This window comes from Heterocephalus glaber, unplaced genomic scaffold (genome assembly GCF_053883595.1).
Source record: "Heterocephalus glaber isolate CG9 unplaced genomic scaffold, H.glaber_assembly_v1.0 deba00001472, whole genome shotgun sequence".
Lineage (NCBI taxonomy): Eukaryota > Metazoa > Chordata > Mammalia > Rodentia > Bathyergidae > Heterocephalus > Heterocephalus glaber.
Genome location: NW_028258315.1, coordinates 70,674,805 through 70,692,458, shown reverse-complemented (window position 1 = coordinate 70,692,458; position 17,654 = coordinate 70,674,805). Strand labels below are relative to the sequence as shown.

At 35.6% G+C, this 17,654-nt stretch overlaps 1 long non-coding RNA gene across 1 annotated transcript in view; it reads right to left on the bottom strand.

Annotated features, from left to right (window-relative positions):
- The window catches only part of LOC110344506 (uncharacterized), a 58,948-nt gene extending 41,512 nt beyond the window's left edge, over positions 1 to 17,436 (bottom strand). The window contains exons 1-2 of the long non-coding RNA XR_002387105.2: positions 17,311 to 17,436; positions 15,031 to 15,139 (exon numbers count right to left, since the gene is read on the bottom strand). This is a non-coding gene — a long non-coding RNA (uncharacterized LOC110344506). The remainder of the gene's footprint in view (positions 1 to 15,030; positions 15,140 to 17,310) is intronic.
- Between the last annotated feature and the right edge of the window lie 218 nt (positions 17,437 to 17,654).

Below are 17,654 nucleotides of genomic sequence, written 5' to 3'. Positions count from 1 at the left end.
ATATATGTGTGGTTCTATTTCTAGATTATCTTTTATTCAAATGATCTATATGTCATTCCTTACACCAACACAGCCTTGATTACTGTAGCTTTAGAAGAAGTCTTAAAATTAGGTACTAAATGTCTTCCAACACTGTTTTGTTTTGGGTTTTTTTAACTTTCCTAGGTCCTTTGTACTCCTACATAACTTTTAAATTTCAATATCCAATGCTTCATTTATAGCAAGTATACACAGACCTGAATTTTTATATATACCTTGTGTTTTCTAATCCTGCTAAATTCAAATACAAGTTCTAGGGGCTCCTAGAGATTTCTTAGTATTTTCTCTGTAGATGATCATTTCATCTACATATAAAGATTGTGCTTCTACCTTGCCAATCCTATCCTAATTGTATCATTTTATTGCCAGACTATTTTGGTTTGGCCCTAGGTTTCAAAGTTTAATGGACAAGTAAAGAGTAAGCATATCTGCCCTTGTTCCCCACCTTAAGGAGAAAGCATTGTATCTTCTCCATTCATAGAAGGCATTCTCGCTGGAAGTATGGAGTACATGTCTTTAATCTGTTGAGAAGGTTCTGTTCTACTTCTAGTCTCCTGATAGCTTTTACCATGAACAGCAGTAGAATTTAGTCCAACACTTTTTCTCCAACTAGTGACAGGATCATATGGCTTTTTCCTTTCCTCTGTTAAAATGATGACTTTTGGGGGTGGATCCTCCAATGCTGAACCAACACTGCCATCCCTATAACAAAACCACTTTCTACATCCTGCCAGATCTGACTTCTAATAGTTTGTTTTGTTAAACAAATTTCTATCTATGTTCATACTTTTTTCTTCTATTATCTTTATCCAGTTTTAGGATTAGCACAATCTTGATTTCCTAAAATAAGGGGAGAAGTGTTCCTTCCTTTTTCTGCTTTAATTATTTGATATGATTTATCAGTTAAAATGTATATGAGCCTGCTGTTGTCATACAGGTAGGTTTTCAAGCTAGGAATATACTTTCTTTAATAGGTGCTATTCAAATTTTATATTTCCTCCAGAGTTAGTTTCATTAATTTGTCTTCCAAGGTACTTCTTAGAAGTTGTCAAATTTATTTCAAAAAAGATTTTTGTAATATGCTTTCTATATCCTTTTAAATTCTGTAAAATCTGTAGTAATTGATAGATTACTTGTAGATCTTGATATTGTAATTTAAATATGTATAATTGATATTGTGTAACAGGAAAAGGTCTAAAGGTGCAGGGGAAGTGGGAGGGGTAGGGGAAAGGAAAAAAGGGAAAAGAAAAAATATGAGAAAAGGAAAAAAATGGAAACAAAGTCTTTGCAAATAGGGAAGGGTGGAGGGGGTGAAGGGAGGGCAGGGGAAGGGGAAAAGAAAAGAACCAAGATACTCATGTAAAGGTACAAGATCCCAATGATGAATGTAACTGTATTTTATACCTACAATGTACCAATAAACTTAATGGGAAAAAAAGAATGAATAAGAAACAGATATGGAGTCAGCTTAACATGTGAGCAGCCAAGGGACTGTCTACCTCACTTTTATTCACCCAAACACAAGCACAAGAAATCAAGGTAACACAAGATTCATCTGGATTCCAATATCTATTAGTGCATACTCTGGTAAACAACTTAACCTCAGCTGTCTTAACTTTTCCCTAATAGTCAATCACCCTTGAGTTCAGCCTTTCTCCTTTGTGCTCAGAGAGGAAACCAATTAGGCTTTAATTCTCCTCTGGTCCTCAACAAATTGAAATTAGTGAAAAATCAAAAGACAGCACAAATGGCATTTTAAAAACCCTGTTTACTGAAATAATAGTAGAAAAATTTCCCATAAGGGCAAAGAATTTAACATACAGGGAAGTGAAACATATAGAACCCCAAATAGCCACAATCAGAAAAGAACCTCTCCAAAACACATCATAGTCAAAATCCCAGAAGTCCAATACAAGAGTAGAATCTTAAGTTAGAGAAAAACAATGAATCACTTACAAAGGTAAACCCATTAGCATTACACAAACCTTCAAAAAACTGAAAATAGAAATTTTATTTGACCCATCTATTCCTGTTCTAGGTGTTTTCCTGAAAGAGTTAAAGACATAATATTATAGTGATACATGCATATTTTTGTTTATAGGAGCACAATTCATAATAGCTAAATCTTGGGAGTGGAATATATGTCCATCAACAGATAAACAAATAGTGATGACATCATAATTACACACAATGGAGTACTACTCTGCCATAAAGAAAAATAAACTTGAGTCATTTGTTGGAAAATGGATACACTTTGGAGCCACAATGCTAAGTAAAATAAACCAGACACACAAGCTTAAATATTACATGGTTTCTCTTATATGAGACACCCAAATTATAAGTAAAGACTAAAATAAAAGACAGATCATAGAAAGTAGGGAGATAGAGCTTTCTCAAATGGGAAAGGGATCAAGAGTGGAAAGAGGAGGACCAGGGATTTAGCTCAGTGGTTCTGCTACCTGCCTCGCAAGCCAAGGACCTGAGTTCGATCCCCAGTACAGAAAAATAAATAAAGAGTGGAAAGAGGTGGGAAAGGAAAGATGAAAAATGGAATTAAGATGTGTTATGTACATGTACCAGCTCCACATAAGTAATGTAAACATTATGGACTGCAAACATGTATTAATAAAAAAAAAGTAAAGGAAAAAAATGTTGTATTCCTTTCCAGGTATATAATTGTCACTGGAAGCAGATGCTCAAGCATTTCAGACCCACTTGCTCTGAGATACAACCATGTGACTAGTTCTCACCAATGAAATGTGAACAATAGTAATGTGTATCATTTCTAGTCCATAGTGGCTAAGGCATTGTGTACTTTTCTCCACCCTTTCTTCCCTCCTGCCCAGTGAAAAGAGGGGTTTCATTGCTCTAGAGAATAGCAGGATAACACTATGGAATGTTGACCACTGACTGGGAATAGTCACTTTGAAATTTTAGTAACATAGAAAATCATTTTGTATTGTCACCAAAATTTTGGAATTTCCTTACTAAATAGGCTAGCATTACCCTAACATATATCACCACCCACAATCTGTTCACTGTCTTCCTGACTAATGGAACTCTGTTAATCTTCAGAGTGGCAGTATGTCCACTTAATTTAAAATATTCCACTCCCTACACTCCCTTCCAACACAATGTGCCATGTGATGCAGTCCTGGTCAATGAGGCATAAATCCAATTTTCCACAACCACTAGGAAAGCCCTTTAAAAGATCCAGCTTTATTCTGTGTGGAGCCCAGACCTGATACCTAGAAGTACAGTAGCCATTTTACAACCATGACATTATACTAAAAATGGCTATGAACTCTTCCGTGAAAGCTACTCCATGAAGAAATTGAAAACTGCTACTGTTCCAAAAATCCCTCATGTATACTTTCCTGATCAAAATACTTTCTCTTCCCCTAGGAATTAGCATTATTCTGCTTAATCTCTCTTCTTTCTAGCATTTCCCAGCTCCACATACATATACATCCAACACACATACATACAAACATTCCTTTCCAAAATAGCTTGTGGGCATAAAGAGAAGGGTTCTGATGGTTCTGGCATCTGAATAGATGGCAATGATACAATGGTGCCCTCAGATCTGAACAATGTCCTTCACTGGTGTCCCTCATCTTCATGATAGTTAAAATCATCTCCAACTCCCTGTTCTGCCTCAGTCTTTCCCTATGTCTGCCTCCTCTTTGACACTTAAACATCATACTAGCTGAAAATGTCTTTCTCCATATTCATTTTTTCTTCAATTTTTATCTTTGAGACCAAATTTAAATGGAGATGAATATTTCTTTCTTAACTAAGTAAAAGAAACTCTAGGAAGATTGGCTTTTGCCATGCAAAAAATGAACTAAATGAATTTAGAAAAAGCTCCCTTCTCAACAATGCTTAATGGTTGAAACTGTCTCTTGCTAAAGAAGTCGGGAACCCAACCTGTTCTTGCTCAATGTCTAAGTTTCCAGGCTAGTACTTCAAGGAGAAGTTCTTAGCTTAAAATAACAACCATTTATTCTACTCATGGGTCTGCAAGTCAGCCAGGCAGGTTCTTTTGATCTCAACTACACTCACGCATGCATTCATAGTCCAGCTGTAGATTGTTAGTTGGCTCTGCTGCTTTTAGCTTGACTCCCTCATATGCCCATGGGTCATATGAATATCAACTGCTCTGCAAAGGCCTCAGTTGCTCCATATTTCTCATTATCTGTCAGGTAAATTGGCCATGTTCTCAGGGCAATCACAGAGGAGTAGGACAGAAAGTAAAAATGCACAAGAGCTTTCCCAAGCCTCTGTTTACAGCAAATCTCCTGCATCTTCTAGAGCAATGAAAAATCACATAAGCCCAATTTCCATGACACAAACAGCCTCTCTTTAGTGAGAGACCCTGCAACGTCAAAAGGCAAAGGGTATTTTCAACACAAACAATCCACCATATCCAGTAGTCTCATCTGCCATTGATTTAGAACAGTTCCCCAGCACTGCCAGACTGCCCCCACAAACTTGGGTCGAGAGAAAGCCCTCAGGCAGACAGGTGAAGATACTTGGGTAACACACTATTGGCAGTTAACTGGAATGCTGAACACTGAGGAGATGAGATAGGACTCAGTAGTTTGGTAGGTAATCCATGATGGAATTAACCCATCAGATTCTCACTCAGGAATCTGTACCAGTAGTATAGATAGTTGTGATCAAAAACGAAATACACACTACTTGCAAGACAGAGAAAGAGAGTTTCTAGGTCTAGGCACAGATGCAAACTATAAAATCTAGCCACATGTATTTTATAGTGAACCTTTTCTCTTGAAGATTCCTATGTATATGCATATTGATTACCAAACTGAGCCAATTTCATCTCTCTCTCTGTATCTATGCTCCTTTGCAATGTGACTTTGTAGGTCTTCTGGATCAAGTATCCATTTCCACAGCTTTTGAATCTGGGCTGTTCTTTGACAACAAGATGCAATGCAAGTGACAAAGGGCCAGGGCTAAATCTGAGTCTCAAGAGGTACAAAATTCTGTACTTTTTGTTTTGTTTTGTTTTCCCAGCACCACAAAAACAAACCTGCTGAAGAATGAGATAAAATACATGGAGGAAAACAGTCATTTCAGCCATCCCAGCCAGTTATCCTAGACTCTCCTAAAGCAGCAGCACCCAGACATGTGAAAAGCCACCTAAGGGCAGGAGAGTGACCCACCTCCTGCATAGCTGATCACAAGCATATTAAGGAGCTGAGCCTGAAAACTCATCAAGACAATTTATAGGCTTTTTTTTCCCTTTAGTGTACAGTCATACCTTGGGACTCAATTGCTTTGAAACTTGTTGAAACTGGTACTCTGCATTTTGATGTGAGCATTTTCTTTCAGTACTCATTTGTTTGATACTCAAACACAAGCTAAAACTTTAGTGTCAGTTGTCTCAAGACTCACTACTTTTTTTTTTTTTTTTTTTTTGGGTACCGCGGATCGAACTTGGGACCTTGGGCTTGTGAGGCAGGCAGCAGAACCACTGAGCTAAATCCCCAGCCCGTGACTCACTACTCTTTCCAGCCAAAATAATTTGTTTGGTATTCATTGTTTGTGGTAATCATGGTGCCTTCCAGAACCAATAATGATAAGTATGAAGGTACTGCGGTATTAATAGGGAAGGTTATGAGATTGATTTTCAAATACTGAGTCATCCTTGCAATTCTCAGGATAAATGTCACTTTGTTGTATTGCATTACTATTTTTGTATATTGTTGGATTCTATTTTCTCATATTTTGTTAAATACTTTTATTGTTTACTTCATAAGGTCTATGTTTTCTTCTCTTGAACTTTCTGCTTGGTTTTTTAATCAAAGTAATGCTACCTTCGTAATATGAGTTTGGAAGTGCTCACCCCTTGCCTATATTACAGAAGAGATGTAGAAAGATGTCTGGGCCAAGAGTTTTTTGGTTTTTGCTTTTTTAAGGTTTCTAAATGTAAATTAAATTTCTCTAATAGATACAAAACTATCTAGTTTATCTATTTAAACTTGAATGAGTTTTACTCCTTTTTTTCTTTCAAGGAATTGGTCTATATCATCTCTATTGTGTAATTTGTGTGCATAGAGTTAGTTTTTTCTTGTTATCCTTGAAAGTCTGTAGTCTGTAGTGATATCCCCATTTCATTCCTAATATAGTAATTTCTCCCTCAATCTTTTCAAAGAAATGCTTTCATTTATTACTCTTCTCTATTTTTCTGTTCTCCATTTTATTTATTTCTGCTTTTGTCTTGGTTGTTTCCTTCTTTCAGCTTTCTGTGCATTTATTTTACTCTTCTTTTACTGTTTTTTACAGTGAAAGTTTAAATTACAGATATGGGATTTATCTTTTTTTTTTCTTTTTAAGTTCTTTTATTGGTACATTTTAGGTATACAATTCATTTACATTCATCATTGGGTGTTTGTACCTGTAGATGATATATCTTGGTCCTTATTTTTTCCCCATTACCTGTGTGCCCTTCACCCCTCCACCTTTCCCTACTTAAATAGACATTTCCATTTTTTTTCTTTTCTCATAATTTTTCCTTTCCCCTTCCCCTCCCTTCACCCCTTCGTCTTTGGACCTTTTATCTTATTTCAAGTTATCAATTATTCATTTTAATCATTTTAACCCTTGCTTACACTATCAGTTTCTCACACTAGAGAAACTATTTGGTATTTACATGTGTGTCCTAATTATTTCACTTAAGAGTATGGCCTCAATATGCATCCATTTAGCTATAAATGACTCTAGTTTCTCATTCTTTATGGCTGAGTAGTACTCCATTTTATAAAAATACCACATCTTCTTTATCCAGTTTCCTGTTGATGGGCACTTGCACTGCTTCCAAGCTTTAGCTATTACAAACTGTGCTGCTATGAATATGGGCACACATACATTGCTGTGGTATGATTCTTTTCATTCTTTTGGGAAAATACCCAGCAGGGGAATAGCTGGGTCAAATGGGACCTCTAGCCCTAGTTCTTTGAGGTATCTCCATGCTGATTTCCACAGTGGTTGCACCAGTCTACACTCCCATCAGCAATGGAGAAGGGTTCCTTTCTCCCCACAGCCCCACCAGCATTTGTTATTGGTTGATTGCTTGATAGCAGCCATTCTTTCTGGGGTGAGGTGGAATCTCAGTGTTGTTTTCATCTGCATCTCTCGAATGACCAGTGATGTGAACATTTCTTCATATATTTGTTTGCTGCTTTTACTTCTTTGTCTGAGAAATGTCTGCTCATTTCAGATGCCCATTTTTGAATTGGGTCGATCTGATTTTTTCAATTCTCTATATATTCTAGATAGTAGACCTTTGTCTGAGGAACAGCTGTTAAAAATTTTTTCCCACATTGTAGGTTGTCTGTTAGCTCTGTTGGTGGTTTCTTTTGCAGTGCAGAAGCTTTTTAATAAGTTGAGATCCCAGTTGTTGATTCTTTCTGCTAGTTCCTGCGCTACTGAGGTTTTGTTCATGAAGTCTTTTCCTATGCGAATGTCTTCAAGAGTTCTACCTAACATCTCTTCCAGCAGGTTTAGTGTTTCTGTTTTAATATTCAGATTTTTAAACCACTCCAACTTAGTTTAGTGCATGGTGATAGTTATGGGTCTAGTTTTAATCTTTGGCAGGTTGAAATCCAGTTTTCCCAACACCATTTATTAAATAGGCTATCTTTCCTCCAATGAGGGTGGTTGTCTCCTTTGTCAAAGATGAGGTGGTTGAGTATGTCTGGAGTTGTTTCTGGATCTTTGATTCTATTCCATGGATCCTCAGGTCTGTTCTTTTGCCAGTACCATGCTGATTTTATCACAGTAGCTTTGTAGTATAGTTTCATATTGTGGATTGTGATACTCCCAGCCATGTCTCTGTTGCTTAGAATTTCTTTAGCTATTCTAGGTCTCTTATGGTTCCAAATGAATTTTTGGATTGTTTTCTCTAGTTCTGTGAAATATATTGTTGGACTTTCAATCAGCATTGCATTGAATCTATATAGTGTATGGCCATTTTCACTATATTGGTTCTTCCTACCCAAGAGCAAGGGATGTCTTTCCATTTTCTTGTATCCTCTTTGATCTCTTTTTTCAGAGTGCTGTAGTTTTCAGTGTAGAGGTCTTTTCCTTCCTTTTTTAGATTGATTCCTAGATATTTCATTTTTTTGTATGCTATTGTAAAAGGAATTGTTTCCCTAATTTCTCTCTCAGTGAGTCTGTTATTTGTGTACAAGAAGGCTATTGTTTTTTGAGTGTTGACCTTATATCCAGCTACTCTACTGAATCTGTCAATTAAGTCTAGAAGTCTTTTGGTAGAGTTTTTTGGGTCTTCTATATAAAGTATCATATCATCAGCAAATAATGACAGTTTAACTTCTTCCTTACCTATCTTTATTCCTTTCCTTTCTCTTTTCTAATTGCTGTGGCTAATGTTTCCAGAACAATATTGAACAGGAGTGGTGATAGTGGGCATCCTTGTCTTGTTCCTGATTTTAGCATGAAAGTTTTCAGTGTTTGACCATTTAGGATGATGTTGGCTGTTGGTTTTTCATAGATAGCCTTAATCAGGTTGAGATAAAGACCTTCTATTCCAATTTTCTGTTGTTTTTTTATCATGAATGGGTGTTAGATTTTGTGGAATGCCTTTTCTGCATCTATTGAGGTGATCATATGGTTTTTGTCCTTGACTCTGTTAATATAGTGTATTACATTTATTGATTTACAAATGTTGAACCATCCTTGCATCCCTGGGATAAATCCGATTTGGTCAGGGTGTATGATCTTCTTGATGATCCTCTGTATTCTATTTGCCAGTATCTTGTTGAGGGTTTTTGCATCTATGTTCATTAGTTATTTGGATAATATCAAGGGGCCATCACAGATGATTGATGTATACCTTTTCAGGTTGCATTTAGAAGTTGGCATTCTGTGTGGTACTTTGCGATACACACAGATGAAATTGCCTAATAACATATTTCTCAGATTATATTACCATCACGTGTCACATGACTGTATTGAAATTTAAATCAAAAAAAATTTGACCTATGTGGAGTCTACTAGTTAATTAGAACTTTTTCTCCACACCACTATTTGTTCAATATTAGTTTTGAAAATCTTTTGAAAACAAACCACATCTTCTGATGTCTTGTTAATGCTTGAGAGGTTTTTTTAATTATGTGGAAAAATGTTTAAGTACTCTTCAGTTTTGCTTTGGTTGACTATTATATTTGAATATTATTATAGTTTTTTTCCCTTGCATTGTTTTTCTTTGAATAATTTTAATTTTTGTATATATATATATATGTGTTTAGTGAAAGATAATAAAGTTATACATTAATTTAAAAAAATAAGAACCAAGAGAGATTATGTAAAGGTGCAAATTTCCAATGATGAATGTCTTTATATTGTACACCTAAAATGTACCAATAAAATTAATTTTAAAAATACAAGTGATAAAGCTACCTAAGAAACTTATAAGCATCAACACAGAAAACAAATTAAAATTTAAAAACAGAAAATGAGAAAACACAGAAACTAAATGCAACCCCAGACCTGCAGCCCACCCAGGATAAATCCAGGGGACAATGAGATAGAGGAAATCAGAAGCCACGCACTGGAATTTTCTGAAATGATGACAGTAGAAGTAAATAAACAGATGAATCAGGCTACAGACAAAATCAGAGAAAAAATAATCTCTCAGGTAAAAAAAAAATGATGATCATATTGAAGGACCTGCTCAGCAAATCTAGAATAGACATAAATTTTAAAAATAGAGGAGCTTAGAAAAATAATGGAAACTATGAATGCCCAACATAGGAAAGAAATGGAATACATAAAACAGATTCAATCAGATATCCAGGGAAATAAAAATTCCACTGAAAATGTGCAGAGCCAAACCAATGAAAATAAAGGCAGAATATCAGACCTAGAGGACAGGATTGCACTTAGCAATCATGAAAAGAAAGATCTCTTAAAAATAATAAGGGACCATGAAAAAACAATCCAACAAGTGCAAGATGATAAAAGAAGAACAATATAAGATTAATCAGAGTCAAAGAAAAAGCAAGAGTCAGTGCAAAGGACATAAAAAACCTGTTAACAGAAGCAATGGCAGAAAACGTCCCAAGCATTGGGGCGTGGAGGGGGGGGCGGGAATGCACATACAGATAAGTGAGGCATGTAGAACACCAATTAGCCATGACCAAAATAAATCTACATCAAGACATATAATAATCAAGATTCCAGAAATTCAGCACAAGAAGAGAATATTACAAACTGTTACAGAAAAGAAATAAGTCAACTATAAAGGAAAGCCCATCAGAATCACAGCAGATTTCTGAACACAAACCCTTAAGTCAAGGAGAGTTTAGAGTGAAGTATTTCAAGTCTTGAAAAAAATAACCTCCAACCCAGATTGATGAACCTTGCAAGACTATCTTTCAAAATCAATGGAGAAATAAGATACTTCCATGACAATGAACAACTGAAGAAATTCAAGACCACCAAACCATCTCTACAAAATTTTCTGAAAGGTATTTTAGAAAGAGATAACAAAGACCACAATTCTAAGAATACCAACAGAAAGCAGCCACCAGGAAAGGCAAGAAATTAAACAGAAGGGAAAGACAGGGAACCAAAAACAGGAAAATAATATGACAAGGATAAGCCAATACATATCAGTAATAACCATCAATATAAATAGTCTCAATTCACCAATCGAAAGAAACAGACTGGCAGAATGGATCAAGAAACAAGATCAAACAATTTGCTGCATAAAGGAAACACATTTAACTCAAAAAGAAATTTAAACACTGAAAGTCAAAGGATAGAAAAAAGTACTTCATGTGACAGGAACCCAGAAAAAAGCAGGGGTAGCAATTCTATTTGCAGACAAAGTGAACTTCAAGCCAAGACTGATCAAAAAGAGACAAAGATGGTCATTACATATTTGTTAAGGGAAAACTCCAAAAAGAAGATATAGCAATCATAAAATATATATGTACCAAATACTGACGCACCCAACTGTATAAAACAAATTTTGGGGGGGTACCGAGGATCAAACTCAGGATTTGCACTTGCAAGACAGGTGCAGTACCACTGAGCTAAATCCTCAGCCCTATAAAACAAATATTAATGGACATGAAAAGTTAAATAAAGACTAACACAATTGTAATGGGGGACCTCAATACTCTACTGTCACAAATAGACAAATCAACTAGGCAAAAAAAAAAAAAAAAATCAACAAAGAAATATCAGAATTGAACCACACCTGTGAACAAATGGATTTAGTAGATGTCTACAGTTTGCTCCACCCACAACATTAGAATACACATTCTTCTCAGCTGCACGTGGGATCTTCTCCAAAATAGATCACATACTAGCTCATAGAACATGCTTCAGTAAATGCAAAGAAATTGAAATTATCCCGTGCATATTATCAGATCATAATGCAGTGAAATTGGAAATCAATGGCAAAAGAAACCACAAAAACTTCATAAACACAAGGAAATTAAATAATACCCTCCTCAACAACCAATGGGTCAGAGATGCAATTTTTCAAACATTAGACAGTTCTACAATTAAAGGTACAACATACCAAAACTTCTGGGACACAGTCTCCAAGGGAAATTTTTAGTGGTGAATGTTCACATCAGGAAAACAGCGAGCTCAAATAAACAGCCAAATGTTGAACCTCAAACTTCTAGAGAAAAAACAAGTCAAGCCCAAAGCTTGTACAGTGGAGGAAATTATAAAGATTAGAGCAGAAATAAATGCAATTCAGATTTTAAAACAATACAAAGAATCAAAGAAATTAAATTAGTTAAATCAAATTTGTTCTTTGAAAGATTAAATAAAATTGATAAAACCATAGCCAACATTATCCAAAAAATGAAAGAAAGACTCAAATCCATACAATTAGGAATGAAAAGGGTGAAATCACTATAAATCCTACAGAAATCCAGATCATCAATACCTATTTTGAGAACCTTTATTCTAATAAGACAGAAAACACAGAAGAAATGGACAGATTCTGAGATACATATGAATTACCAAAGCTGAATCAAGAAAATATAAAAATTTTAAATAATCTAATAACAGTCAATTAAATTGAAGAAGTAATTAAAAACCTACCAAGGAAAAGCCCAGGTCCTGATGGATTCACTGCTGAATTCTATAAGAAATTCAGAGAAAGTCTAATACCACTACTTCTCAAACTCTTTAATGAAATCAAAAGGGAAGCATTACTCCCAAACACATTCCTAGAAGCAAGTATTACCCTGATACCAAAACCAGAGAAAGATACAACCAGCAAAGAGAGCTACAGGCCAATCTAGCTAATGAATATAGACACAAAAATCCTCAGTAAGATACTGGCAAACAGAATGCAGTAAATCATCAAGAAGATTATACACCACAATCAAGTAGGATTCATCCCAGGGATGCAGGAATGGTTCAACACATGCAAATCGATAAATGTAATTCATCATATTAACAGAGCCAAGGACAAAAGTCACATGATCATCTCAATAGATGCAGAAAAGGCATTTGACAAAGTCCAACACCTATTCGTGATTAAAAAAAAAAAAACTCTACAGAAAATTGGAATAGATGGTCTTTATCTCAATCTGATGAAACCCATCTATGACAAACCAACTGCCAACATCATACTAAATGGTCAAAAAACTGATAACTTTCACTCTAAAATCAGGAACAAGACAAGGATGCCCACTGTCACCACTCCTATTCAATATAGTTCTAGAAACAGCCAGAGCAATTAGACAAAAGAAAGAAATAAAAGGAATAAAGATAGGAAGGGAAGAAGTTGAACTATCATTATTTGCAGATAACATGCTACTCCACATAGAAAACCTCAAAAATTCTACCCAAAGACTTCTAGATTTAATAACCAAATTAAGTAGTATAGCTGGATACAAAGTCAACACTCAAAAATCAATAGCATTCCTATACAAAAATAACAAACTTACTGAGAGAGAAACTAGGGAAAGCATGCCTTTCACAACGGCATCAAATAAATTAAACACTTAGGAAAGGAAGTAAAGATATTTACAAAAGAATATTTATATTTAGATATTCAGCAAAGGAAGTAAAAGATATTTACATTGAAAACTACAGTACTCTGAAAAAAATGATGGAAGATGTCAGAAAATGGAAACATAGCCCTTGCTCATGGATAGGAAGAACTAACATAGTGAAAATGGCCATATTCCCAAAACTGTTATGCAGATTTAATGCAATTCCAATGAAAATACCAATAGCATACCTCACAGAACTAGAGAAAACATTCTCAAAATTCATTTGGAACCAGAAGAGACCAACAATACCAAAAACAATTCTGAGCAACAAAGGCAAAGGAGGGAGTATCACAATCCCTGACCTGAAATTGTACTACAGAACTACTGTGATAAAAACAGCATAATACTGGGAAAAAAAAAAAAAAAACAGGTCCAAGGATCAATGGAACAGAATAAAAGATGCAGAAACAACTCCAAACACTCAGTCACCTTGTCTTTGACACTTTTACTGGAAGAAAGATAGCTTCTTTAATAAATGGTGCTGGGGAAACTGGCTTTCCACATGTGGAAGACTAAAGCTAGACCTATATCTCTCATCATGCGCTAAACTAAAATCAAAATAGATCAAAGATTTAAATATTAAGACAGAAACACTAAATCTGCTGGAAGAAAGCATAGGTAGAACTCTTTAAGACATAGATGTAGACATAGGTGTAGGTGAAGACTTTAATAACAAAACCCCAGTAGCATTGGAAATATTACAAAGAATCAACAACTGGGATCTTATTAAAAAGCTTTTGCACAGCAAAAGAAACCACCAACAGAGTAAAGAGACAACTAACCGAATGGGAAGAAAACTTTGCCAGCTTTTTCTCAGGCAAAAGACTGATATCTAGAATATATAAAGAACTGAAAAAATCAAAACCCCCCAAATTTAAAGCCCAATCCAAAAGTGGGCATCTGAGATGAATACACACTTCTCAGACAAAGGAGTACAAATGGCAAATAAACATATGAAAAAATGTTCAACATCACTGGTCATTTAAGAAATGCAAATTAAAACAACAAGATTACATCTCTACACCACAAAGAATGGCTATTATCAAGAAATCAACTGATAACAAATTCTAGCAGGGCTATGGGGGGAAAGGAACCCTTCTCCACAATTGATAGACTGGTGCAACTACTGTGGAAATCAGTGTGGAGATTCCTCAAAAAATTAGGACTAGAGGTTCCATTTGACCCAGCTATCTGCCTTCTCAGTACCTTCCTGAAAGAATTAAAAGCATCATACCACAGTGATATATGCACACACGTGTTCACAGCAGAACAGTTTGTAATAGCTAAATCTTGGAGGCAACCCAAATGTCCATCAACTAATGAATGGATAAAGATGTGGAATTTTTTTATACAGTGGAGTATTACTCTACCATAAAGAAGGATAAATTTGAGACATTTGTACCTAAATGGATGCACCTAGAGATCATACTCTTAAGTGAAATAAATCAGACACACGTATAAATATCACATTGTTTCTCTGGTGTGAGAAACTGAAAGTGTAAATAAGGACCAAAATATATAATAGATATTGTAAAATAGAAGAAAATGTCCAAATGGGAAGAGATACAAGGGAGAGAGGAGAGGAAAAGGAAGGAAAGGAAAAGAAAAAAAAAATGAGAAAAAAAAAATAGAAACAAAGCTCTTGTAAATAAGAAGGAGAAGGAGGGTAGTTAGTGGGGAATGGAAAAAATATGAATCAAGATATATCATGTACAGGTACAAATTCCATGCAATGAATGTGATCATTATGTATACCTAAATTGTACCAATAAACTTGGTGATAAAAAATACTCTACTACTTTGCATCCCTTATATTGCTGCCATTTGTGTCACATTTATCTGTAAGCTATATTATCCAATATATTATTTTAAATAAGCTATTATATCATTTAAGAATAAGAAAATATTTTACCTTTATATTGTTTCTCTCTTCCTTCCTTTATCTAGATCCAAGTTTGTGACTTGTATAATTTCCCTCTCTCTGATGAAATTCCTTTAACATTTCTTACAAAACAGGTCTACTGGAAGAAATAGACAAAAAAACCTGTTAGTTGTTTTGTCTAAAAGTATCTTATTTGTCTTTCATTTTTGGTTTTTTGTTTTTGTTTTGTTTTGTTGATACTGGGGATCAAACTCGGGTCCTTGCGCTTGCAAAGCAGGTGGCAGAACCACTGAGCTAAATCCCCGGCTCTATCCTTCATTTTTAAAAGACAGTTTTACTGGATATAAAATTTTCTGTGGATGGCTTTTTTCTTTCAATGTTTTAAATACTTTATTCTATTCTTTTCTTCCTTGCATCATTTCTAAAAAGAAGTATAATGTAATTTTCATCCTGATTTCTCTACAGGTAACAGATACTCTTCCTCTGACCTCTTTTACAATTTCTCTTTGACTTCCCGTAGTTTGAATACACTGTGCATAGGTGGACCTTTTAAAGTATTTATCCTCCCTGATGGCCTCTAACCTTCCTAGATCTATGGTTCAGTGTTTGTCATTAACTTTGGAAAATTCTCAGCCAGCATTACTTCAAATACTTCTATCCCTTTTTTTCTTGTGGTGTTCCCAATATGGGTATACTGCATCTTTTGTTGTTGTTCCACAGCTCTTACATATTCTGTTCCAGTTTTCCGTTTTTATTTTTTGCTTTTTAGCTCAGAAAGTTTCTGTTGACCTATCTTCAAGCCCACTGATTCCTTCCTCAGCCATGTCTAGTTTACTAATGAGCCCATAAAAGGCATTTCTTATGTCTGCTACTATGTTTCAACTTATTTCTAGAATTTTATTTTGATGCCTTGTTAGACTTTTTCCTTCTCTGCCTGCATTATCCATCTACTCTTCCATGTAATCTACTTTTTTCATTAGTGCCTGTAGCATATTAATTGTAATTAATTTAAATTCTTTGATGTGATCATTCCAAAATTTCTACTACCTCTGGATCTGATGCTGTTTGCTTTGTCTCTTCAGACTATGGTTTTGCTGCGAGCAGCTTCCTGACTTCCAGGCAATGCCATCTTCCTTATGTGGGTTCTCCAGCCATTCCAAGATTTTGCAACCAATCCCCTGCTCTGTATCCCTGTATATGAACTCTCTAGAAGGATTTGTATTTTCCTTTTAGATGTTGCCTTGGAAAATCAATGGATTAGGGTCCTCATGTGTGATCTCTGGGGTACCACACATAAGCAGCCATAAGAGTTTTCATTAATGCAATCGGAGCAGAATATATTTAGAAAATGTGCCTTGAGGAGCAAAAAGAGATCAAGTTTATCACTGCTATACAAATGAAAAAAGGAAACAGAAGCTTAAATTTAAAAATTTGCTTGTGCTCATGTCCCATGTTTGTGCTATTTAGTCTTAACATGACAGACAGAGCTGCTAAAAATTAAATGTGGAGCCTGTGTCATGTAGTCTGGTGAGTAAACTCTTGCCACCATCACTGCCACCAGGGAAACATTTGCAATATACCATCCACACATCTATGGCAAGTATTCTACCCACAGTGTTAAATATTTAAATTGAAAAAAAGGTACAAATTAAAAGGAAAAATCAGAATTGATGTCCTTCAAAAGGTGAATTGATAAACGATAGTACATCTGTACAATGGAACATTATTTGGTGCTAAAAAGAAATGAACTACCAAGCCACAAAAAGACATAAGTGACCTTAAATGTGTATCATTAAGTAAAAGAGGCCAATGTGAATAGGGTACACACTGTATGATTGCAACCATATGACACCCTGGAAAAGGGTGGGGATAGTAAAAAGGATAATGATTGCCAGTAGTTGGGGTGAGGGAAGGATGAATAGGTGAAGCACAGAGGAATTTTTTGGACAGCAAAATTATTTTGTATGACACGTAGTCAGAAGTATTGGGCAAGGGAATATATTAAATACAGGACACATAATTTATAAGATTATTTTATGGTAATTACCCAAAGTCAAATGCAAAGGAGTGCAAGAGATTAACCGCACACTAGAAGCCCACAGGATTCAGCTGAGGGCCTAGATCCCAGCAGTTTCCCACATAAGTCCAGCTTAGCATCCAAGGCAATGTCCCATGCTTGTCTGTATTGAGGATCTGTACCTGGAAGGCCCAAAGGCCAGCGGTGGAAGCCAGAAAATCTATGCCAGTAAGATGAAGGATTGGTGCCACCAAGCTGAGGGATCCACATTGGAGCCAGGAAGTGATACTCACAGTAAAGATCAGAGCTCCCCTGATGAAAACAGCAGCCATTCCCAGCAACAGTGAGGCCCTGAGCTCCTCCGATGAGAACATCCTAGTTTGCATCAAGAAAACCATCCGCAGCAAGCTTTTCCTAGAAAATCAACAGGCCAAGATTTTCTCCTCCAGTTCTCTTTTTATGGCTATTGGTAACAATCTTCAGGTGGATCCTCCACGCCCAGACCATGCTGATTCAGTTCAGCTGGGCATTACAAGTTGACCATTAGTCAATCCACCACAGTACTATAATGGTGCATATATATCATTATTACAACCATAGAATGTCACAACCCATAGAATGTACAACACCAAGAAGG